Source organism: Pteropus vampyrus, unplaced genomic scaffold (genome assembly GCF_000151845.1).
Source record: "Pteropus vampyrus isolate Shadow unplaced genomic scaffold, Pvam_2.0 Scaffold12, whole genome shotgun sequence".
Taxonomy (NCBI): domain Eukaryota; kingdom Metazoa; phylum Chordata; class Mammalia; order Chiroptera; family Pteropodidae; genus Pteropus; species Pteropus vampyrus.
This window is the reverse complement of record NW_011888793.1, coordinates 6,233,640-6,259,549: the sequence shown is the minus strand read 5'-3', so window position 1 is coordinate 6,259,549 and position 25,910 is coordinate 6,233,640. Positions and strand designations below refer to the sequence as shown.

At 39.3% G+C, this 25,910-nt stretch overlaps 1 protein-coding gene across 1 annotated transcript in view; it reads right to left on the bottom strand.

Moving 5' to 3' along the window:
* The window catches only part of OTOL1 (otolin 1), a 98,391-nt gene that overhangs the window by 42,960 nt on the left and 29,521 nt on the right, over nucleotides 1-25,910 (bottom strand). The window contains exons 2-3 of the mRNA XM_011379901.2: nucleotides 15,505-15,600; nucleotides 5,841-5,898 (exon numbers count right to left, since the gene is read on the bottom strand). The gene's annotated coding sequence lies outside the window, so the exon portion shown is untranslated. The remainder of the gene's footprint in view (nucleotides 1-5,840; nucleotides 5,899-15,504; nucleotides 15,601-25,910) is intronic.

Below are 25,910 nucleotides of genomic sequence, written 5' to 3'. Positions count from 1 at the left end.
CATAACCAAGAGAACTAGAAACATATATCCTCACAAAGACACACAAATGCTCTTAGTAACATTAGTCACAACAGCCAAAAAATAGAAACCACCCAATGCCCATCAACTGATGAATAGATCAACAAAATGTTCTATATCCATACAGTGGGATATTACCCAACCATTAAAAGAAACAAAGTACCGATACATGCTACAGTATAGATGACCATAAAAACATATGGCAAATGAAAGAAGCCTTATTACATGATTCCATTAAATAAAATGTCCATAATAAACAAATATATATAAAGAGAGAGTGTATTAGTGGTTGCCAAAGGCTAGTGGGACAGAAGAAATGAGGAATTACTGCTAATAAGTGTGAGGTTTCTTACTGAAGTGACAAAAAGTGTTTTAGAATTACATAGTGGTGACGGTTGTACAACTCTGTGACTATATTCAAACCATTGAATTTTACAGTTTAAAGGATGGATTTTATTATACGTGAATTATTTCTCAAGAAGGCCATTATTAAAAAAATAAAATAAAAGAATAAAATCTGAGGGTTCAGGTAGTGTCAGCCTGATCCCTCTACTATAAAATTCCCACATCAACATCTACCTCATGCTTTTATCATTTAAACATGATTATTGTCTTGAAGTACTTTCATTAGAAGTTATAAAACAGTGATTTTCTAATTCTATCATTCTTTCTGCATCTATTAGCTGTCCTTCTATAAAGAAGAATTTCCCTTATCAACGATTCAGTTACATAATATGCAATTCACACAGGCAGAGCAGGATAAGCTTAATTCTTTTTCAGTTTTTCAGAGAAATGATTGGTGTTCTGGCAACCTCCAGTGGTAAATGGTGAGATATTTTATTTTGTTTTATTTTGTAGTCATTACAAATTCACTGTTTTCACATATGTGCTATGTTTCAATTCAGCGCAGTCAGTGTTTTTGATACTCATTGTCACATGCACTGAGAGCTTCTTTTTAGTTGATACCTATACCCTGTGTTGGCATGATTTCACTAGACATATATTTTTAAGTTTTATTAAAATATAATTCACATACTATACGATTCATTAATTTAAGGTAAACAATTCAATTGTTTTTATTATGTTCACAGGACTGTACAACCATCACCACAATAAATTTAGAACATTTTCATTTCCCTAAAAAGAAACCCCATACTCATCAGCAGTAACCCCATTTCTCCTACTCCTCATTCCACCCCCTGTCTTAGGCAACTACTAATCCACTTTCTGTCCCTTTAGACTTTCCTGCAAAAGATATTTCATATAAGCAGAATCATACAATATACATTCAGTCTTCTTTGTCTTCTTTCTTTCATGTAGCATGTTTTCAAGATTCATTCCTATTCCAGCATGTATTGATACTTCAATCCTTTTAATGGCTGAATGATATTCTACTGGATGGATATACCACATATTATTTGTCCATTCATCGATTGATGGACATGTGAGTTGGTTCAATTTTTGGATGTTATGAAATAACACTGCTATGAACAATTGTGTACAAATTTTTGTGTGGACATATATTTTTAATTCTTTTGGGTATAGCATTATGTCCTCTTTCCCCTTCTTTGTTCTATAATTGTTATACATATTGTATCTATATATGTTACATACCCAAAAATACATTGTTCTAATTAATTTGTCTTTTAAAGAAGTTAAGAGAATAAAGGAGAGCAAGTATATGCCTAGGTGTTTGTCAAATTAATCTTATTTACCATTTCTGGTTCTCTTTCATTGTTCCCGTAGATTTAAAGTACCATCTCATGTCATTTCCTTACTTCAGCATAGCTTTGCTCCTATCCATCTTTTTTGCATTGTTTTTGTCAAATATATTGCATTCCTATGTGTTACAGGACCAATAATTCAATTGTTCACCTAGTTTCACACAATTGCTTTTAAATTCTAGTTAAAAGAGTAAGTATGTATTTATACTGTCTTTAATAATTACATAGTTACTCTCACCACTACTTTTTTTTTTTTTTTTGGTGTGCAATTGAATTAAGGTCTGGAACCACTTGTTTTCGGCCTGTAGAACTTCCTTTAGTATTTCAGAAAAGGTATATCTTCTAGCAACCAGTTGTCTCAATTTATTTCTCCTTTATTGCAGAATGTAAGATTCTTAGTTGACAATTTTTTTTTCTTCCAAGTTCTTTGGATGTCATCCCACTACCTTCTGACCTACATTGTTTCTGATGAGAAACCATCTATTAATCTATTCCCTCTTCTTATATAAAAGGTAGCCCATGAAAACACTATTCCTCACTTACATCTTCTTTATTCCTTTTTTACAACTACCTAATACTCTATTGTATAGATGTATTCAATCTATTCCTTCTGTCCCCTATTGATAGATCTTTGGTAGTATTTTGTTCGTCAGTGTATTAATTTTCTGTTGCTGCATAACAAATTTAGTAACTTAAAACAATACAAATTTATTGTCTCAGTTTCCGCGGGTAAGGAGTCTGAACACAGGTTATCTGGGTCCTCTGCTCAGCATCTCACCAGGCTGAAATCAGTATTAACCAACATTGTATTCTCATGTGAAGCTTAGAGTCCTCTTCTAAGTTCACTGGATATTGAAAGAATTCAATTACTGGTGAAGTTCCCATTTTATTGCTCACTGTCAGCTGGGACCAGTCTTGGAAACTAGAAGCCTCCCTTAGGTCTTTATCATAGGACTCCCTCCAGAAGTCCTCTCACATATGGTAGTCACCAAGAGCATCTCTTTCTTTGAGGACTCGCATGACTAAGTCAGGCCCTTTCAGCATATTATTTCTTTAACACAAAGTCAAATTATTAGGGACCTTAATTATGTCTGAAAAATTCCTGAGAGTGATATCCTATCATAGTCACAGATTCCATTTGCACTCAAGAGAAGGTGGGTTATACAAGGCATGCATGCGGGGAAGGCGGGAGTTGAGAATCTTGAGTCTCTTTGAATTCTGCCTACCACATGTAGCATTACAAATAATGCCACAATGAAAAGCTCTGTGCATATTTTGTATTTCTGCCATTGTATCTTTGAGATAGATTTCTAGAAGGATTACAAATGTGGACTTTTGCTACATATTGCCAAAGTTTTCTCCACAGGGGTCAGACAGTTTTGCATTCCCACTAGAAATGAAAGAAAGATCTGATTTCCCAACAGTTTCACTAATAGACTATACTGTCAAACTTTTAGATTTGCCAATCTGATTGGTAATAAGTAGTGTCTTACTATAATTTAAATGTGCATTTTTCTTATTAGGAGAGAATTTAAGCATTTTTTCATATTTTTAAGGGACAATTTTAGTGTGATACATTCAAACTCTTTAGATGATGGAGATGAGAAAGAAAATTTGACGTTGGGAAATGTATGAGACAATACTGACTTTTTGAAAAGTTCATGAAACCAATGGATCTCCTCGCAAACAAATTTATCTAAAAATACCTTGTCCATTTTTATATCCAATTTCTATTGTTGCTTTGAAGGTTAATTGCTTTCTCATAAGCATCATAGAAAAAGAAACACTTTTTACAAAAAGTAATTCTTCTCAATATCAAATATGATTGTAACTCCTGTTTTTCCTTTGACTTTTCCATAGTATCCCCATATTAATCCCACTCACTGCTCAAGCTTACTTTCTACCATGGGGACCACAAAATCCAGATGCTTGTTCTCCAGCCCCCCTGACAACTAGGACATGGACTACTGGCATAGATTTGACCAGCAGCAGTTGGGTGCAGTGTTCAGTGCCTTTGGCAGCAGTGGTGACATCCAGGGCCCTGTGAAGGCAGCAGTGTGCCTCACCGAGTTTGGTTCTGTGGTGTAGCCTTGGCCGTAGCTCTGACTGCATAGTCTGTCGCTGTTCCCGCAGACTTACAGGGCTCGTTCACTGGCCCTCCTGGGAGCAAGTCTGTATTCTAGAAACCCTGGGAGCAAGTCTGTATTCTTTCAATAAAATCCTTTTCTGCTTTATCAGCCTTGACTGGTATGCTTTTTTTTTTCCTTGTAGAAATTCATGGCAACTTCCTGAAAATGTGAAATAAATCAAAATTGTTCAAGTGAAATGAAAATTAGCCTGATGACTGCTCGGAAACTAGAATTCTGAAGTTATCTGGCAAGAATAAGAAGTTAAAATTATAATGATCTTTGATATAACACACTTGCCAGCTTTAATATCCAACTTTTTTTTTTTACTTCTGGTTTTTAGTAAGTGCTTAATCACAAAGATGTGAATTATTATAACCCTCATGACACCTGGAGCTCTCACTGCCCCTTTGATCCTCAGGCAAAATTTTCTTGCACTCAATAATTTCATAGCCCCTGAAATCCAAAGCTCTGTCTTCTGATTTCTGCTAATCCTGCAAGTGGCATCTGCCTGGCCTTACTTCTAAGTTCTCATGTTCTTTCATTCTGCCTTGTCCCACCCAACTCCTCTTTAGCCTCTTCTCTCACACAAGCTTTTGAGACATTAATAGATCTGATTGAATCTTTTTGGGGGGGTTGAGGTTCCACAGAAGGGTCACATCGAACAATGTTGTACAATGCTGTACAATTTTGTTCATTCTAAATTTTACTCTTTCTAATATACAAAGCAGTTTTGGCCATTTTCTGAAGCTTTGGGACTCACTGATGTCCAGGCACCAAGGGCCCCCCCACTTTTACCTAGTGACAATCTTTGTCCCTTGTTTTTCTCGTTCTTGTACCACTTTCTTATAATGACCCTCCCCAGTCTGCAAGAGGCAGCCATGTTGCCTTGAAAACGATTAGAATGATAAAGGCAGGCATAAAAAGCAAAAAACATGGTGTAAGGTTTTTGTTTTTTGTAGAATTTCTGTGTTTTGTTCACCTTTTGATTTCTGTTTTACATCTACAATGGGCTGTTAAGTGGAAACAGGAAAGCCTTGAGGGGAAACAGGGCACAGAATTTAATCAGAATAATTTATTAGAAAGAAAATTGAAGGAGAGGAGGCAGACAATTCTACCCTCAAATCTCAAATCCCATGGGAACTAAATGAGGATCATCTGGGTGAGGAGATAACAGGGAAGAGAGTGTGTACTATAGCATCACTGAATCACAAAGTGGGGAGTGGGCAGCAAGTGAAAGTCACCATCGAGGGCAGTCAGATCTCTGAAATATCTTCTGCAGGGAACCTGATGGAAGCTGAGCCAATGCCCACCCGTCACCCACAGCCATTCCAGTGAAAGTCACAGACAGCTCAGTAACTACATTGCGAGGCTATGTCAGCTTTATTCCCATTGCTGATGGGGGAGGGAGGTTGTCACTCATGGCTCATTTATCTGGGCTCCCTCACATCCAAAATGTGACGTATAGACACTTCATTTTCAGAAGCCCAGGATTTGCAAAAGTATCCCAGAGAGGGAGTTGGAGGTCACCAGATCTAGCATTTAGGCAAAACCGAGCAGTGACTAAATCCATGTCAGTTACATATTCATCAGACTATAATTCCCAGCAAAGATAGTTCTCTCCAAGAGGAATTTTGGGGCCAGCTCTTAACGTTACAGCATTTTCTCCGCAGTAAATGCAATCAAAACTGTCACTTGCTTTGCCAGATTAAAAAATCTTGTATCAAACGACACCAAGATTCTCCAGGGCTCTGACTTAACTATAAATCAGGTCATCTATTCTGTCCTCACATTAAAAATAGTATCTGTATTAGTCAGGATTCTCCTAAAACAGAACCAAAAGGATACAGAGGCAGATATAGAAAAAGAGAGAGAGACAGAGACAGAGACAGAAACAGAGACAGAGACAGAGAGATAGAGAGACAGAGAAAGAGAGACGGAGAGAGAGAGAGAGAATAAGAAATTGGCTCACAAGATAATGGCAGCTGGCAAGTCCCAGGATATCCAACATGGAGTTCCAGTCCAAAGGCCTGCAGAAAGCAACAATGTTTCAATTTGAGTTCAAAGGCAGAAAAAAAGGCAATATTAGAAGACAGTAAGGCTGGAAGAATTCTCTCTTATTCAAGGTAGGGTCAGCCTTTTTGTTCTATTTAAGCCTTCAACTGATTGTATGAGGCCCGCCCACAGCAGGGAGGGCAATCTACTCAACTCAGTCTGTAAACTTAAATGTTAATCTCAACCAAAAACACTCACACAGAAACACTCAAAGTGATATTTAACCAAATATCTGGGCACACCATGGCCAAATTAAGTTGGGACATAAAATTAACCATCACAGTATCTTAGGCAAAGTTAGAATCATTGGTGCTATCTTTGTCAGCGAGGAAGGAATTTCACATCGAAACTCCTATTTTAGGATTATCCAAGCAAAATAACTTATGAACAAACTCTACCACATTGCCAGAAATCTATACAATGCTACCTCCTCAGAGTATTCATTTCCAGACTACAAAAGTACATCTTTATTCAGTCTCAGAAGATTCACATATTTGGCCACCTCCAGCAGCAGCTTGGTCAAAAAGCTTGCAATTTTTCAATGACACCCATGATTATCACTGCAGAACCTTGAATCAAAAGATTTAATCAAATAAGTGACAAAAATATTCGCCGGATAAGTCAGGCCATAAACCAGCTGCTCCCGTGCTGAAATCAGAGTAGATTTACTTTTTTCTCTCACAAAAAAGGGAAACTTGCATCTGCTATCCAACCACTTGTTTCAAGACTTGCTGTTGGGAAGCCAGTAAACCACATAAAAGGAGAACTTTGTATCTGGCTCCTATTTCTTAAAAAACCTCTTGAAGAGATGCTAGTTACGATTTTGACACTTTTCACAACAGTAAGCACGACTTTTTTGGAGATTTTTGACAAGTTTTTGAAGCCAACACATGCCCATGTCAAAAGCAGTGACTTGCTCTGACATGTCACCAGGCAGTAAAGCCATGTGCAGTGCCAAGCATCCAGGGACCCCATCTGTAGACAACTTATCACAATTTTTCTTCCAGGCAAAGTTTTGCTTGGCTAAGAAACACTGCACCATTTTGAAGCTGCTGACAACCCTTCCAGTTTCTAAAAGAGAAATGGGACTTTTTCTTTGATGGCATCAGCATGAGCATAATAAACAAAAAACAAGGGCTGGCTGCACTAGAGAACATCGTTAGTTTCGTTGAAGAAACTAGTGTTTCTTTAGATGCATGATCAGCTGTGAAATATCAGAAGAAATGTCAACAGTTACATAGTGAGTCACATAATTCATGAAGGACCCTGCTTCAATTATCTTCCCCTGCTCCAAGCTATTCCCAACGTGACCATTCCCAGGGCACGTGGTTTCATCAAGACCCCTCTGGATGTGTGTGACTTCTTTCCTTTTTCAGGTATAGTTAGGATTCTACTAGGATTCAAGGTTTTTGTTTGGGGTCAAATCCAAGTGTTTATAAAATTCTAATCTTTTCAAATCAAGACTTTTCCCTGAGACCTCCCAGTGAGTTTCAGAATGGTCAGACAGGGAGTGTTCCCTAGTTTTGTCGAATTTGGGATCTCATTGGCAAGAACTCAGCCTCACAGAAAGCATACCACTTTTGTGTTGGGATAAAAGGGAAAGCAAATGAAATACACGTCTCATCATTTTACACATAGGAGTGTCTCAGACACCAAACATGGGCCTCTCCTTCACTTTCTTGCTTAGCTGACAGAGTGAGTCTAATTTTCTATTGTGGACCAGGGGCTACCCCCTCAGGTTTCTGCACAACCCGTAGGTTGGCGGACTTGTCCAGTTCTCCATGCACTTTGGGTGCATCCATCCATTCCCCTTCTTCCTTCCTCCTACAGGGAGAGGAAGACAATTAAGGATTGATCATTGGCCCACATATATTAGTAGATGAGGCTGGTTTATCTTAAAAGGCTTGCAGCTATGTTTCAGTGCTGACAATTCATTTTGTTTCCTTTATTTAATTCATACATTGATGCAGTCCTGGTTTTTCGGAGCAAGTCCATGACATTCTCTGTGCCGGCAGCTCCTCCTGAGACTGGGGAGATAAGTCTGGTCAAAATCTTCTCCTCAGACCCACCCATCCTAGTTTCACAGAAGCTTGTTGAAGCCTCTGGCCTTGGTAGCTCTCCTGTCCTCTAACTGAGTTTGCCAGAAGAGCCTCAAATGGGGATATCAGTCAAGAGTTCAGTCAGAACCATAGAAAGCACTATACATACTTAAAACAGAAAAGAAACGAATGCAAGGACTTCGGTTGCAACATCATCGGAAGGCCTAGACAAGACCAGCGGGGAAGGAGGTATGACCAGGGCTCAGGACCGGCAGAAGGCCATGCTGATCTGCTCCGAGCAGTGGACACCCTGTAGGCACTTGCAGCTAGCTGCATGTCGCCACTGCTGCTGGAGCCAGAAGGCAAAGGGCTTCTGCTTACTTCCACCTTCTCCTTGCATAGGAGTCCCGCCCGATAGAAGAGTCTAACTGGAAACCAGCTGTCAAGGGAGTCTGGGAAGCGTAGCTCCTAGGCTTTCTCCTCAGTGACAGAAGACAAGTATGGGGGCTGCGGGGGGCTGCGTACTCTCAGATAATGAGATATAAGTCTCCTGGGTCAAAGATAAAGTCCTTGACTACTCACGGCACAGCAGGCAGCATGACATTCATGTTCACACAGTCCTCCTTACTGCCCCCTCCACACACACACACACACACACACAGTTTTATGCAACTAAATGTATAAACAGACCAGATTTATATTTATCCATCAATTAACAATTTTTCTTTTCATACCTTCCAAATGCCAAGCACTGTGCTAAGTACTAAAGACAAAAATTGAACCAGACAGACAAGATTCACACTCTCGTGGAGATTACATTCCAATGGAATGGACAGGCAGGAAGCAAAAAAAAGACATATCTAGATACAAAATTACAAATTTTGAGAAATACTGGAAAAAAGATAAACAGAGAACTACAGCAGAGGCAAAAGTTTAATCAGACAAGGTGGTCGGGCAATATTCTGAAGATAATGCCACTTAAAAATCATCCTAATAAATGAGCAGAAGCTAGTTCTGCCAAAAGTTCTCCAAAAAGGGGAACAATATTCCAAACAGCAAGCAGCCAAGCGAAGATCTTGAGGCAGGGAAGTCCTAGGAACTTTACTGCAGCCTAGTTGTGAAAAGAAGTTAACATAAAATTTAAATTAAAAAGCACTTATTACCCTTTCTTTTAAGAATCCTTTCTTTCTGTTTATAAAATACCAACAGAGTTTGATCAGTAGTAGCAGAAAAAATTTTGATCTTTCTAAAGACTTTAGGAAGACTAGGATTCTACATATTCATAGTATTTCTTTTGCATTGTCCTCCTCCCCTTCCTCCTAAAGCCATACAGGAGTTTGCACTGCTCCTCTGTCCCTCCAGATGCCACCAGCGTTACCAGAAAGTTTGGTGTTAGTGACATTTCCCATAGCCCTCTCCAGACTGCTTCTTCAGCATCTACTGCTGTGGGCCGCGGTTTTAGGATGGGCTTTCTCTGGCTCTTATAATTCCCCCACTCACCTCCCACAAAACTCTGACACAATCCCTTTGAAAGGCTGCAGCCCTCTCTCCCCTGGAGGCTGGGAGGGATTAGATGGACAGGCCATCCTTCTCCCTTACCAGTACTGAGTGGCCTGGGACTAGCTCACCAGGCAGCAAAGGCACATTCAGACACTTTTCAGAAAGGGATCACGAAATGGGCTCTAGCTGGTGTAGATGCCTTTTTTAAGCCTCTTCATTCTAAATATCTTTCTTCCCACAGGAAGAATTCTCAGCTCCTGGGTTCTTCTCCTGTCTCCCTCACAGGGCCCCAAGTCGGGGTTTCACAGTGTTGAGTGTCTTCTACCTCAACCAAGGAGATGGTTACACATCTCACCTCCTAAGGTCTTAGAAAAGGAGGAGTTGCAGTGCTGCAGGTTAATGAGCACCCATCTTCTAATTCAAGGCCTCTTTTTAAGTCTCACCAGTGAGAGTCGTGGTCCTGTTGGCGCCTTTCACAGTTGAGTAGCTCTTCTGACGAGACTGGTGCATAAGATAGCCTGAGACTTTGCTCAGTCGATATCTAAGCATCTCTTTCTTACAGCCTCACCTTCAGCATCCTAGGATACTCGTGAGCACCCAAGAAAGAGTGTGGACTTTGGACTCCCAGGGACAGTTGGAACCACGATACCACGGTAAAATACTGCTGTTACAATGCTGTGAGACACAGGTAATAAAATCCTCTCAAACTCCTCTTGATGGGTACATAGTTCATTTGTATTCAAAAGGATAGACAGCATGCCCAGGGGGAAAACCCATGTGGCTTAGTTATCTATCTCAGAAAAAAAATCACTAAAATTTCTATAAAAATTAATTCCTAAATATCCTCCATTCAGTACTTTTGTGGAATAAACCTGGGAATAAATGTGATTAATGATGTGATGATCCCTATCGACAGAGAAGAAAATTAAGATGATGCATTCTTCTTCGCTAACTCCATGGTGCCTTCTCTCTTGTAGAGACCAAAATCTCTTATTGGAAAGATACTGGACATATGTACTTTGGCCTGGAAGGGTTCTCCGAGTTAGTTTTCCGGATACCTGTGTTTGTGTTCAAGACTGCTGGGCTCCGCTTTTACCATCATCAGCAAGAAATCGAGAAGTATTTCGTAAACTTAATTTAATCATTTTATCCCAGTTTTCATTTTTATTAAAGTACACAATTCAATAATGGTAGCTAGCTTTAATAAAGAAAACTGGGATTTAGGCAATGAATGACAACCATCTAAGAAAAGGATCTCGACACTGGTTTTCTCCTGGTTTCTTCGTGTTTTCAGGCACAGTGTGGTTTAGTGGTATTTCTAACACACGAGCAGACTGATGGCCCAAAGCAATGCCTTTGCTGGAATCAGCCAGTTAAATCACTAGAAAACGGATTTCTTCTGGTCTCTTTCATGTTTCTCTAAAATGTCTCCCAGTTTGTGTTGGTAAATTGTTGTAAAATGATTGGTTCTCTGAGACCAATAATGCACGAATCCTCGCCTCGAAGAGTAATATTATTTTCCACTCCATCTATCTCACGTGGAAAATGGCGGCGGCGGCGGTGGAAGTTGCAGCAGGCTGGGAAGCGGGTGAAACCTGGCCACCTGCGCCCGGATCATTGTCAGAGCTTTTGTTCACAGCAAGTCTGGACGAACAGAAGAAGTTTGTTTAAAACGCTTTGTTGCCCTGCAAGGCTAATAACCAGTTGGGCAGCGCCAAAAATAGAAAGAGGGTTCTAGGCCCCTAGACAGCTCATCAGAGTGCTTGTATTAGTAAATTGGAAATCACACACCCGAAAAAACAGGGCAGTAAATGCTATTGTAAAAGTGATTTAAAGAAACTCTCTGCTCCCCAAAGAGAAGGCTTTAATGGCTTCTCATATTTATTCACATATGTTGTTATATAACAGAAGTAAAGAAAGAAATAATTCTTAGAAGTCATTTTGGGGCAAAAACACAAATCTCTCATGATATGTGAGAGACGATTGTGAGTAAATACACCACTGTTATGGGGTGTTAATATACCACAAATTTGCTAGACTTTAATTTAGGTAGAAGTGACAAAATTTTAAATGAAATATCTATGTCTTTTTTTTTTACTTTACTAACTACCCACAAATAAGGGAAAAGTGCCAATAGATTATAAAATTAAATTAGAAAGTACAACCGAAAATGAAAGCAAAGAGATTTCACTTCATATTTAAAATAACAATGTTTTGCATTTAAATGAAATTCTACCTTAAAATATAGCATATGTTAAAAAAAGAAAAGCAAGTTTTATCTTGTGGAGGGGGTCAAATGTGCTCACATGGAGAACTACTTATTCTACTCAAAACACTCACTAAGTATTATAATTTATACATCATTTTCTCACAGTCAAATGTTATGTATGGATTCGATTAAATTATAAATTTTAATATTATGTAAGAATTTTGTGGAAACTGTAGGATTTCAATTTGATTGTTATCATAAATATTTGGGAAAGTTCAAGTAACCCAAAGATTCTATACAACAGATGAACAGAAAAGAAAATATGTCTTACCCAGGAAAGTCCATTTGATCTGATAAATTGACTTCAGGTTACAAAAGCACCAGTTGTCACTAAGGCTGTCCTAGAGTAGAATCTTCCCTCTCCTTAAAGTGATGAAAAATAGATGAAAGAATTTCAGCCATGTTAGTCACATAGAAAATGTCGGGTTTATGAGGGGCACTTCCTACTGTTACTACAAACTCAGACCACCACTATCTACTCCACACACACACACACACACACACGCACACGCACGCACGCACTCACACAATCAATAGTCCCTTTGTTGAATTTCTAGGGACTGGATGACCATTCAGCCTGTCCCCACTGTCATCTTTGCCCTCCACATTTTATCCAAAACAATGAGTAAATCCTGCGTACTTAAAAAGGGGTTGGAATGAGTGTCTCGGAATTATAGTTGATGAACTTAAAAGTCTAGTGATTCTGAATCTGACAACATCTGCCATACAGCCTGAGTCCAAACCTTGAACTCACGACTTACTGTCTGTGCCGCCTTGGGATTACCACTTATTCATCTGAGACTGTTTCCTCGTTTGTAAAAAAGACAGAGTTATATCAATTTGGTGCATTGTAGGGAGAATTATAGGTACTCTAAGTAAAGCACCCAACACCAGGTCTGTCACATGAGGTTGCTGCTCAATCATTTACACCTGTTAAACTCTTGATGTTTGGGGAACTGGATTCTCTCACTTTTGCTATTTGCACATAGTCTTCTTTTATTATTAAAAAAAAGTTATAAATTTTTTAAAAGAGAGGATGATTTGGTCACTCTAGAGTGGTCTGCCTTCTCTTTTTCAGGTTTATTTTGCTGCTTGATTCCATTTGCATTGGAAGGTATATTCATTTGCTAGGGCTGTAACAAAGTGCCACACACAAGTGGTTTAAACAACAGAAACATTGTCTCACAATTTTAGAGGCTGAAAGTCCAAGATCAAGATGTCAGCCGTGTTGATTCCTTCTGAGTACTGTGAGGAAGAATCTCTGTCACATCTCTCCCCCAGCTTCTTCTTTTGCTGTCAATCTTCGGCATTTCTTGGTTTGTAGAATCATCACCGCGATCTCTGCCTTTATCTTCACATGGTGTTCTTCTTGTGTGCTTTTCTGTGTCCAAAGTTCTCCTTTTTATAAGAGCACTAATAAAATTGGATTAAACCTACTCCAGTATGACCTCATCTGCAAGGACCCTTTTTCCAAATAAGGACACATTCTGAAGTGGGGGATGGGGTAGGACTTCAGCATATGAAGTAGGGAGAAGTGGGTGGCACAACTCATCCTGTAACAGAGGTTGAAAGACTCTCATAATTTCTATGAGCTTTCTGGACTATAAGCTCCAAAGGAAACAAGCAGGACCTGATTATAACAATGGTCACCATTGCAAGTCGTTTGTGATGGAGCATGAATGTGTAACATCATGTAAGTACATAAGAGAAAGACTCTAGCCTTCTGACACAACAGAGGATCTTTTCAGGATTTTATCTAATTTTTTAAAAGTAGAAACACCGCAATTCATGTCTTAAATTTATTGTTTACTTTCATGTAGTTTAAAAAATATATTGAAATCAGGTTTCAGGAGTTGCTGCTTCCCTACCCAGCCTCCCTTACTAGTTCTTTTGCTAATAAAATTTACGAGTGAAAGAATCATTACTTCTACAGCATGATTGCTAATAGCCATAGTAACTCCATCCTAGGTCTGGAATGTGATTTATTTGAAAGTCCCTAATTGTTGAACATTTCAGTGGTTTGTAGCTGTTAAGCTTTCAAAACAATTCTGAAATGCACATAATAGCAATTTGGGGGAGGGGGGAGGGGCACAAATTGTCTAATTGCTTCCCAGAAATAATTTAGACATTTATCCTTAATATTTTGGAGCATGGGACTCTGAGACTCTGATGGAACTTTCATCTCTTCTCAGAAAAAAAGGAAAATCCACGCAAAAATTTTCATGCAATTTTAGGAAAACTCCTCCCCAAAAGGGACTCCAGGCTAGGAACTTGGTACTAATTTCTGCTCCTATCGACAATGTAAATTCCCGTTGGCTCTCGCCTTCACTTTTATTTCAAACTTTTTAGTGATTTCACAGACAAAAACAATAACATTCTTTATTTAATTTATATTTTTTGATTGCTTATGAAATGTGAATACTTTTTTTAAAAGTTGATTGGTCATGTGTATTTCTTATACATTGCTTATTTAAGTCTGTTACATGATTCAGATTTTAAATATTAAATTAAAATTTTTAACTCAATACTCTAAAAGCAGATGATAAATTGGAAGCATCAATCCCTAGGCATTTCCTGAACTAAACACTTGGAAGGTTTTTATTTGAGAGTAGCAGATTCGGATACTGCATATCTCATGTTTTCCACTAGAGGGCAATATTAGCTCATCTATTATTCTCCGGCTTCTACATCACGCAGACTAGGATCAATTTGTCACCTAGTGTTTTTCTGAAAAATACTTGCAAATAGTAAAGAGTTATAAATACTTCATTATGTATATAACATATTGTTATATAAAAATAATGATTTTAAATTTTCTATTTAGTTTGTTTCAGCACAAGACAATGTACCAATGGAATTTCAATAATTATAATCGATGCTTCAAATGAAAACTATGCCTTTATTAGCATTCATTATTACATAAATTTACTTAAATTATCATTATTTATAGAATGGTGTTTGCAGTACAATTTATAATTAAAATTTCATAAACCATTAGCATAAGCTGAGGAAAGACAATTGATTTCTGAAGAGCATCTTGAAAGAGAACTAGATTGTTTTGATTCCAAATATTTTGTCCCATTAGTTGACCATGTATGTAAAGCATGATTTTTTTCATTCAATAAATATTTACTGACCACCTGCATTTGCAGGGCCTTCTTCTGGGACCTGCAAATACAGCAATGACGAAACCCCTCACCTCCAGGAGTTTACATGCTAGAGTGGTAAAGCAGGGAGGATATACAAACACGTATGTCTTATATAAACACGAGAAGGTTATCGGTGCTGAGAGGAAAATAAAGCTGGGAAGGGAGGCAGAACCCACTGGGGAAATAGAGGTGGCCAGTGGAAGCTTCATGTGAGATTGACATGTGAGCAGAGAATTGAGAGAGTTCTGACAAAAGGTCATTCCACATGGAGAAGGAACATCAAGTGCAAGGGTCTTGAGGCAGGAGTGGATCTGACTGGTGAGAAAGAGCTAGGACACCAGGGTGGCAGAGAGAAGTGACTAGTGGAGAGAGAGAAGCCAGAGGGTGGAGAGCCTTGGCTGCCAGCAGCAGACTTAGCCTTTTACGCCCCCTGTGACTGGAGAGCTTTGTCCTAGATCTCTACACGTCACATTTTCACATCATTCTGTCCTCTTATTAAATGTCACCATCTCAGAAATATTTTCCGTGAATGGCTATTTAATCACACAATCTCTACGCCCCCTCTTGGTGGTCACCGTCCAGTCATTGCCTTTATTTAGCTTTGATTTTCTTCCATGTCCTTACCATTCCTGACATTCTGTGGGGTGTCTCTGTACTGGTTTTACTTCCCTCATCCATGAAGACAGCAAACAACCCCGGTTTCACTCTTCTCTCCAGCATCTAGAACACAGCACACAGAGAAGCTGCTCAGTGAATACATGGTGAGTGAATGAATTGATGTGACTCAATTGAGCCAGAAAAGAAAGAATAAAGTGTTGGAGCTGGCAGGAACCATGTAGTATTTGGGATATACTTACACGAAAAAAGGTTGGTTATTTATCTGAAATTCAAACTTAATTGGGCATCCTGTATTTCATTTCACAACTCTACCCCCAGATATTTTAATTGCTGGCAAAACACACCAAACCATGATACATCCAAGGGAGTGCTGAGTTAATGTAGTTAGGAGGTGACATGGCTTAGTGTGAAAGACACAGAACAATCAGGGTCATTTAGGTAGTGCTGGGATCGTGTGGCTGTTGAATGTTGCTTTTAGGAAACTTACTTTCTTGTGTGCTATAAAGAAATATGATTCAATTATTTGTTAAATAAATACAATGTGCCAAGCGCTGGCCCAACATGTAAGTTCTCCTATAATAGGACAAACTTTTCTACATCTCGCTTTTTACTTATACTTTATTGACGAGTCTTTCAAGTTTATTACTTTATTAAAAATTATATCTACTCACTCTTGGCAGAATCATAAAAGAAGTCAGTTCTTGTTTTTGCTGAAGGATAAATGATTCTATGGCAGGAATTATATACAAAATGAGTCTTTCAGTCTGACTGTGCCTGAAGGCTTGTTCTGCGCCCTCTTTATAACTCCCCTCACACTAACTTAAGGTCACAGGCTCATGAACTTGTATTGTATCTATGTATCCCATTATCTTCATCAGCAATATACGTTGTTATTGAAAATACATATATTCCCACTGCCACCAGCTCCCCTGGCAAACATTAGTGATTCTTTGTCCCTTGACTTTTAAAAGGGGCATCTTCAATGTGGCTGCCTTTTCTTTCTTGTTTAGATCTGTTTCCTATCTGTTCAGTTGGCAGCATTTAGTTAACATTGGGTTACTTCGGGGTCTGTGAAACACCTAATCCATACCATGGGTCTTTCATCAGGGAAAAGAGAGGGCATGACATAAATTCACTAACAGTTTCCCACAAGATTAATATGATTTGAAATCTCTCAGTGGAGGTCTGTATTTTCATTCTCATACTTGACAGTGAAGATGATAAGATTAGTAAAAATCACTTAAAAGGAGGGAGAAATGTTAGTTCCCTTAAAAAAAAAAAAAACTAGGAATGTTGCTCTCTAGTGCAGCATTGAAAAATCAATTGATATGAACAAACCGAAATTGCTTAGTCAGACTTTGATGATCCTATCATTTCGACTCTTCGGGCATATTTTGGAAGAAATGTGCTCTCCCCACAGAAAATGACTCTGTGCGCTCTTCAGTGGTGGTTGCAGTTACTTGAGGTCCTTGTGCCTGAGAGGTCCTAATTCTGGGATCACAGGGCCCAACCTGCCCATCTGGAAGTTCTGACAAGGGACAACGGGCCCATAGGTAGGTAACAGAAGAAGAGAGGAAGAGTCAGCTTGGAGGTGGAAAGAGGAAGAGAGACAGCAAGAACAGAGCGGAGGAATGAGGAGCCAGAGAAGCCGTAACCAGCTCTTCTGAAGGCTGCACGTAGGAAACACTGAAACCCCCACCCCCCGCCCCAGCAGCCCCTCTGGCCACAGGGTGCTGCACTCCCCACAGTCACAGAGCAGATCTTCCTACTGCAAAAAGCTCAAACACTGCAACAACACCATTACTGTGGTCCTGTCTACCACTGTAAACTTATCGTATAGTTTTTCAGCCTATCAATTATTAAAGCTCTAAAAAACTCAAGTGATGTAAATTAAATTCATAGGCCCAGGGTGTGCGGGCCAGACCTGGATGACGGCCTTGCAAATTTTTTCACCCTATACTCAGCTGTGCACAGAAACCCCTCTGCTTATTTATGTTCTATAATTTTTGATATTTTTTTGTGGGCCCCTAGCCCACTAAGGGAGAAAAATACAAATCTAATCCAATTGACAAACTCCACGAAATAAGTAGCCTGTTTGGGTAACTCGGGCTTTCTGAGGAGAAGCCTAAGCATCTTAAACTTCCTCCATCTCCCCTGCTCTTCTCTCAGATGGTGGCCCAGTAAATGGTGTGGGGGCCCCAGTATACACACACCATGCTCTGCCTTCCATCTCCTGTTCCTGGTCATGGTTCCCCACCTGGCATCTATTGTTCACACTAGCCTGAGGTATTGTCAGGTCTTCCTCAGATGGGCCTGACAAGGTCTGATTTTCAACTTCCATTCTACCTCCAGCCCAGGTAGGCCACCCTATCCTTACTTAGAGTGTCACTTTGTCCTGACCACATTAAGTTCACCCATCAGTGCCTTTAGCTATCTAGATAGTTCTCTCTATCATTCATGGAAACTTCTAGAAAGGAGATATTCTGGAGAATCAGGCTCTCACTCCATCTACTTGACCCTGCAGCTGCCCACGTTGTTATGGGAAGAGTCACTCTATGAGATTTCCTCCTCCTCACAGAGGAAGTAGGGTAAAAGCCACCCTGCCCTCGCTCTGCCTAAAACATGCAGCTCTTCAGCTTAGATGGGATCACTCGGACGTCTTGTCTCACCAAGTGACCTTCTGCGTCTATTACCTCCTTCCTCCCACGTCGATGGGCTCGCCTCTTTCTCTTCTGTTCTGTCCCGGATGTACCTGGCACGATATGGGTGATGCGCTCAGTCTAAACAGTGCCCACATAGGACCCACCCTAACCCTCCCTGAAGCCTTCGTCAACAGGCTTGAAGGTAAAAGATTGGAAGAAAAAAAAAATGATCATAGGACAAAACAAAAATACATGTGTCGATATTTTCCAAAATGTGATTTCTTTACATCTATTTTCTCAGAAGCAGAATTTCTGAACTTCTTTCAAGAGTTTCTTCACAGGCTTTTACCTTCCAATTTGCCAGTACATCTACACCATTCCAAAGACGCCTTTTCACTATCTCATTTAAAAACAATGGGAGACAGAACAAACCCACCAAACTGGTTTTCCCAGCTTTGATGTCATGTCAAAAGCAGCCTGCAGTAAGGGACCAGAGGCTGCAGAAAAGCCATGTGTAAGGATGTAAACACGGGATTCAATTCAGAGAGAAAATGACTCACAGAATTTGGGACAAACTAAAATATGTTTTGAAAATCTAAGGCTAGCATTGTTAATGAAATAGACTTGTTGTATATGGTGGTGAACACACATCCATAATTACTTTAATGATCTTCAGCATCACATAGTGAGGACACACCTGCCAGTTTCAAAAGGTGAGCACTGCCCTATGAAACTTATCACATAAACCCAGTTTTATCTGGCTTCTTTTTAAAATTAATCTTCCAATGTGGTTGTCTAATTGAATAATGCTTTAATTTCATTTGAGTTCCTTTAGGAATTCAGTCCAAATACTGACGTAATTTTGGCACAAGAGCAAAAATACTGACTCTCATTACTTGTCATTTACAGATATTACGTGTCCTTCCTAGTATTGACTAGATCTCAAGGAAAAGTTGAAGATTATTCCTATTAAAGTCTCAAACGTAGTCATGCGTTGCTTAACGACAGGGATATGTCCTGAGAAATGTGCTGTTAGGTGGTTTTGTCGTTATGCAAACATCATAGAGTATATTTACACAAACTTAAACAGTATAGCCTACTACTGAAATTGTATGTGCGACATGTTCATATGACAGGCAGTGCAGTAGGTTTGTTTACACCAGCATCACCACAAAGGCATGAGTAATCTAGTGTAGTCCGTGAAATCTGGCTTTTCTTTTTGCAACGCAAGCGCCTCACTAAGCTTTACTTGCCTAGGCATGCACGCCAAAGAGGCATCCATTTCAGAGGCCACCCCTTCGGGAAGGCCATTGCCAGACAAGACTAGATAAAGAGCCAGCCTCCTCCTCCACACTGAGGCTTCTTTGGTTTAGAGATCCTGGTTGATTTAGATATGTAATAATTTAGGCTTCTTGGTTTTTTTTTTTTTTTTTCTCTTCCTGTGCTTTAAATTCCCACTCTTATGTTTTAAACTTACCAATAAAGCATGAGCCTTCAAAACCCTGAAGGAAAAAAGTGAAGATAGGGAAAATACAAAATGGAGTCACTTTAACTAAGCCGCTAAATTATTAACATTATGAAGGATGAGTCATGAGGAACCGACTCTGGTTTCTTTGTTTGTTTGTCGTGTTAACTAGCCTGGGAGCTTAAACTTTTGAACTTTCCAGTCCTGCGTCAATGCCCAGACATACCTCAACCTGCAGAGAACCCTCTGACTGTCCCCTGAAGGACTTAGGATGTGATCACACTGCAGACCACCTGGATCCAGTATCTGGACCATCCGACATCTGGCAGATAACCATCCTGAACCAGCCCCAGGACTAAGAATGCAGGACTGACTATTTTCTCAGGGATGTGACTTTTCCGAGAAGAGCTCAGCTTTCTTTTTCAGAACAATTTTGGGGTTCTGCCTAGCCATGTTTCCAGTTTGCAGACTCTAAGACCCTTGAATAAATCTTTGTCATTTATTTCGAACCAAAGCCTCCTGACTCTTTATGAGCTGCTTCAACTCCCCTGACCCCAATAAATGCAGAACCCGGGGCCCGTGCTCTCCCTCCTCCTCTCTCCACTCTTTCCCCCAACCTCGGGTGCCCTGTGGCATGCCTCGCACACTCCAGGGCCCGTAAGTAGTAAATTCTTTTTTTCTTTGACGTTTCCTCATGGTTATCAGTGAAGGGCATCTTGTAGTCATAATAAGAACCATGAAGGGAGGTCTGGTCATGGCATTGGATTAGAAGGGAGAGATGTCCGTTCGAAGCTCACCGAGGCCCAGGTGGGCACCCCCAAGCGTTTCTCCCCATAGCATTGCCATCCATAGACTGAGACAGCACAAAACAGCAATGTGTTGCCCTGTGACATAAGGACAGCTATGATGTCATTCGGCGATAGGAATTTTTCAGCTCCATTATGATCTTATGGGACCACCATTGTACATGCAGTCCATCATTTGGTCCATGACCAAAATGTCGTTATGCAGTGCATGATTATAGATTCTGGGTGAAGGTATTTGCATGGTGACCATTGCAGGCATTGTTTTTAAAAGTCATTCCTAATCGCATACATTTTATTCAATTAAGTTGATAAAATATCCATTCTATATTGTTTTTAGCAGGGTGTCTTCAGTGTTTACATAACAGTTTCACTGTCTGTCATGTATCACTTACATCCAAAATCAAGAAGAATAAGTCTCTGCTTTGGAACCATGATAGTTTTAAAGGGGGAGGAGGGGAAAAGAGTTATGAAGTGGTGCCGAGATGTGTTGAAAAATATAGCTATGAAGAAATTCCTGGGAAAACAAGCATAAATAGGAAGATTAAACTAAGAATACCAGGTCTACTCAAGCTCCTTAGTTAAACTTCCCTGAAATCCAATGTAATTTTTAACCAAGATATAAAATGTCCCTGAGAAAACCACAACTTTTTAAAAACTGGAGCCCAGTCTTTTTTTTCATTTCAAAATCTACATTTTATAACAAAGAAACATGAATATTTATCTATAAACTCCTACTGTTCTCTGTTTGTATGTGTATTAGTTTACTTACTATGGACAAACTTCTCTATATGCTCATCCACCTCAGCACACACACACGAGCTCACACATACACTACACACATTACATGCCACACACATACCCGATTATAAACTAGGGTGAGGGTTATACCTTAATCTTTTTTAATCTTCCACAATTCTTATTCTAGTTCTCGTAAATGTTAGGTGCTTAGTAAATGTTGATCAAGTTGAAACTGATGTTCAATGGTTTAAAATTTAAGCTCAGGAAAGAATTTCTAAACAAGATATCTAAAAGACTCCATGATTTTATGGTAAACTGGTGTAGTGTGCAGAATAAATTCTATTATTTCATCGGATCCATTATTATACCTAGGTTCAGCAGAAATTCTGCTGATAAGTCAATATGGTAAACTTCCAGAGTTTTAGATTGCCTATTCAAAACCTAAAGCTGTTTTGACGAAAGGTATATCAAATAGACTGATGACACTGGTTTCTGATTAAATTAGTGCTGGATAAGCTTTATTGCTTCCTTTTAATGTCTCACCACTGATGGCTCAGCACAGAAAGGCTGAATTTAATTGTGTTGTATCAGGTTTCAGAAAGGATAGCTGTCCTTCCAGATTCTACCCACTTTTCCCTCTAGAACGATTTCTTTTCATTAAAGAGATAAGTGTCTGGTTGGGGAGGGGGAGTATTGTTTTGTTTTATTTTGTTTCGTTTTTAAATTAAGAGTGGCTCAAAATTAAAGACCTAGAAAAAGTACATACATGAGATTAAAACAAATGAATACAGCTTTGATGAAGCAGAGTAACTAGAAGCGAAGGGGAGAGAAAGGAAAAAGGGAGCAAAGATGTGAGTAAAAGTTATTTCAGTGAAAATGAAAAACAAAAATAGACAGAAGTGAGTTTTTGTGACTTTAAAGACATTACCTAGGCAAGGCCAGGACCATATCTCTTCCTGAGTAGGTCACCCCTTGTCACACTGCCTAGACCTCAGTAGATCTCAAAAAATCTTGGTTATACCTCTCGAAATTGAACACATATATACATCACCTAGGGATCTTATAAAATGCAGGTTTTCACCCAGGGTGTGTGGGGTGGGTACTAAGAGTCTGCATTTCTCACAAACTTCCAGGGGATGCTGATGCCGTCTGGGTGCCACACTCCGCATAGTAAGGTGTTAGTTGACGCACTAAGCAAGAAAACTGGTTTTCTTGTCTTAAAATATAGAATGGGGTTTCTCAACCTTGACACTCAACATTTTGGGCTGGATGACACTTTATTGTGGGAGACTGTCCTGCACATTGTCAGATGTTTAGCAGCATCTCTGTCCTCTACCCACTGGATGACAGTAGCAAATCTCTTAATTATGACAATCAAAAATGTGTCCAGATACTGCTAAATGTCCCCTGGGAGGCAAAATCACCCCAGCTGAGAAACACTGAAATAAGAAATGTGTTGAGGATCTTAGGGAAAGGCCACTAGGTAAATGCATACATCTTTATAAAAGCAGCCCTATGTCTTTCGGTTCTGTGCCAGCCCTGATGCTTATCTGACCTTGGCTTCCCTTTAAAAATAATGGGGCAAGGAGGTGGGGGAACAGTGGCACAAGCCTTCATGCCAGCACCTAAGATGAAAATATTACAACTCGGCCAAGTGCAGCCTGGCTTCTCTCCAGGGGAACTTGCCATCCAAGAATCACCCCCATTTGTTGCAGAGCTGGAAAGATCTGAGAATTTCCTAGCATCTAGAAGAAATAAAATTCTTTGTACCTATTCTTAGGGGTTAGATAAATGTTAAATTAGTAGAAACTTTTACTATTTCAGCAATGTTAAATCATATACATACGCACAAATGTAGTTTTAATATCACCTATACAATGTATCTCAGAGATTCCTTCCTTCCTTCCTTGTATTTGTCAGGGAAGGGGAAAATCCCCCACCTTCTTCTGTTTTTATAGCTGGACTAATAACATAATAATAAAATAGACACAAGACTAGATCAACAGGAGAAAAACCAATTTAATACATGCACGCGGGAGAATCACGATATAATGCTCAGATCATAAAACGAGTCTCAAAGGAATGATTGAACTGGGTACCTTTTTATACTTTTTGGACAGAGAAACAATAAATTTGTGAGAAATTGACAGGACAAAGAAAGTTAGTGCTCATTAAAAAGTAGTCTAAGCAAGGTTTGGGCTCTTGTAGTAAATTACTAAAGGTATTACAGAGTTTGTTTATGTGTGCTTTTTCCACTCAGGACTTTTTAACTCTTAGAGCATTTACTAAAAAGGGTTTGCTTTATTTATTTATTTTTATTTTTTATTTTTATTTTTTAGGCGAGGCAACCCTTGGTTGACCTCACAGATTGCAAGGACCTCTCAGCTTATAAACCCTTATTTTTTTTATTTTTTACGCCTATAGCACCTTCCCAGGTGGTCTCCCATTCAAGTACTAACCAGGCCCGACACTGCTTAGCTTCTGAGATCAGACAGATCGGGCTTGTTCAGGGTAGCATGGCTGTAGCCTAAAAAGGGTTTATAATTGTGAATCCTTCCTCTGTCTATTTGAGATGTATATGTATCTCCTTTGTATATGTATCAGGAGTGCCTTTCTCAAGTATATGAGAGCCACTCCTTTGGAATATAATCATTAGGAAGGATAAGGCCTCTTTCTAATCTCTGTGGGAGGTTGGGATCCTGACTTTTGTCATTGACAAATAGCACCTGCTGCTGCTTTGTCTCTTTACACAGACCAATACTTTGTCATTTCCCACTTGAGTCCCCAGACTCTCCCCATCTCTACTGGGACAACAAGGCAGAATTTCCTTGTTGTCAATTCTTTTAGACATTGATTAGTACCTCATATTCCAACCTCCCCCCAATCTCTATCATTATCTACCATCTGCTCCCATTTATCTGTTGAGTCTTTCTCCAAACAGAGACAGCATCTGGGAAAGTGATCCTAGGGGCAGACTGGTTGTATACCCTGCAGGAGGTCTAGTACTTGAAGTAGCCCTCATTGATCTAACTCCCCAAAATACTCAGAAACTGTAGCCCACACAAGGAGCCCCCCACTAGCTGGAGAAAGAGTAAAGACATAAAATAGAGTTGCTATAGTTAAGCTGCCAAAATACTAAAATCAAGTAAGCCAAGGCATGAGGAAGCAATTCTACCCTTGCTTTAACTAGTCTGGGAACTTAAACTTTTAAACTCTCCGGTTATGCCTAAAGCTACATATATATGTCACATATCCATTATCCATACCTCCAGACACCAGATATCTGGGAGGTTATGATCTCAGACCAATCCAGAAGCTGAGAATGCAAGACTGATTCTACTCAGAAATGTACTTTTTACAGTAAGAACTCTTAGCTTTTCCTTCTTCTTTGGAAGACTCTGAGTATTGCCAAGTTGTGTTTCCAGTTTGCAAACCCTAAGACCCCTGAATAGACCATTATCATTTATTCTAGCCAAAACCTCCTGATTCATTTACACTACGTTGACATGGCAAATTAACTGAAACTCCTGCTCCTCCCAGGTGTGGTGGAGAAGGAAAGTTCTTCCCAGGTGGGAGGTGATGAAAACACTGCTCTTGATGCTTTTTCCTTCCCCTTTTATCCTGCATCCATAGGATAAGAGACGGCAGGACTTGAGATGACCTGGGAGCTCCTTTAGTACAATCTCCTCATGTAATAACTGAAAAGAGTACGTACCATGGATCACTACTCCCACTACAATCGCCACTGCTGCTTTTACCTTTGCACCAGCAATTGATTAAATGCTTCACAAATGGCACTATTCTCCCATTTTACAGAGAAAGACATTGAGGCTCAAGGAAATGGAAAGTACTGCCTGAGGTGATTCAGTTTACAAGGGGCAGAGCTGGAATTGAAACCTACCTAAAAAGAAAAAAGAGAAAAACTTAATCAAATTTCCAAATATTTCACAAATATGAAACTTAAAATAAGCCACTATTTTGCCCCCCAAACGTAGAAAAACATTGAGAACACGATCCTATTTTGTTAGGTACATTAAAAAAGTGTGTATAAAATGATTAGTCTTGAGGATGTAGGTGAAAAGGGCTATGACATATAATCAGAAATTTGTACAAAGTTTTCTGTTGACTTACCCATAATCACATTTTCCTTAAGTTTGGCAAAATGTCAGTAACAGTTCATTTATTATATAAAAATGATAAGATAACATGTTATCCTGAGAAAATCTAATGTTTATAAACCTTGTTTTATTTGTCTCAATTTAATGAAAGATTTATTTGGTAAAGAATTTTGCAAATATCAAAAGTTCCAGAAGGGGGCAACATGGGTCCATCAAATAGGTAGGACATTATTTCAAAAAAAAAAAAACCTGATTCCTCTCTTTAACCTCAAAAATTTCTAGAGCCCAGCTTACTCCAAAAATAGTATTCCAGGAATTGATTTTAAGAATTATTGCCAGGAATTCCAAGCTCTGCAAATCTTCCTAGTGACGATCAGAGCTGAACATTAGAATTAAGGAGTATAAGGATTGAAGTTAGACCTTGGCAAGCCCCTTGCCCTCTTTGGGTCTCCGTATCTACATTTGTAAACAGGCCTAATAACCACATCCACTACTTACTACAAAGGGCAGGTGTGAGTTTCTAAGGTATTGCTGTGCCTGCACATGTGAGATTTGATTAAAAACACAGTTAATTCAAGTAGATTGTGGCACTACCTTTTAGATCCAAGATCTTCAATAAAACATATGCTCAGAAGCATAAAAG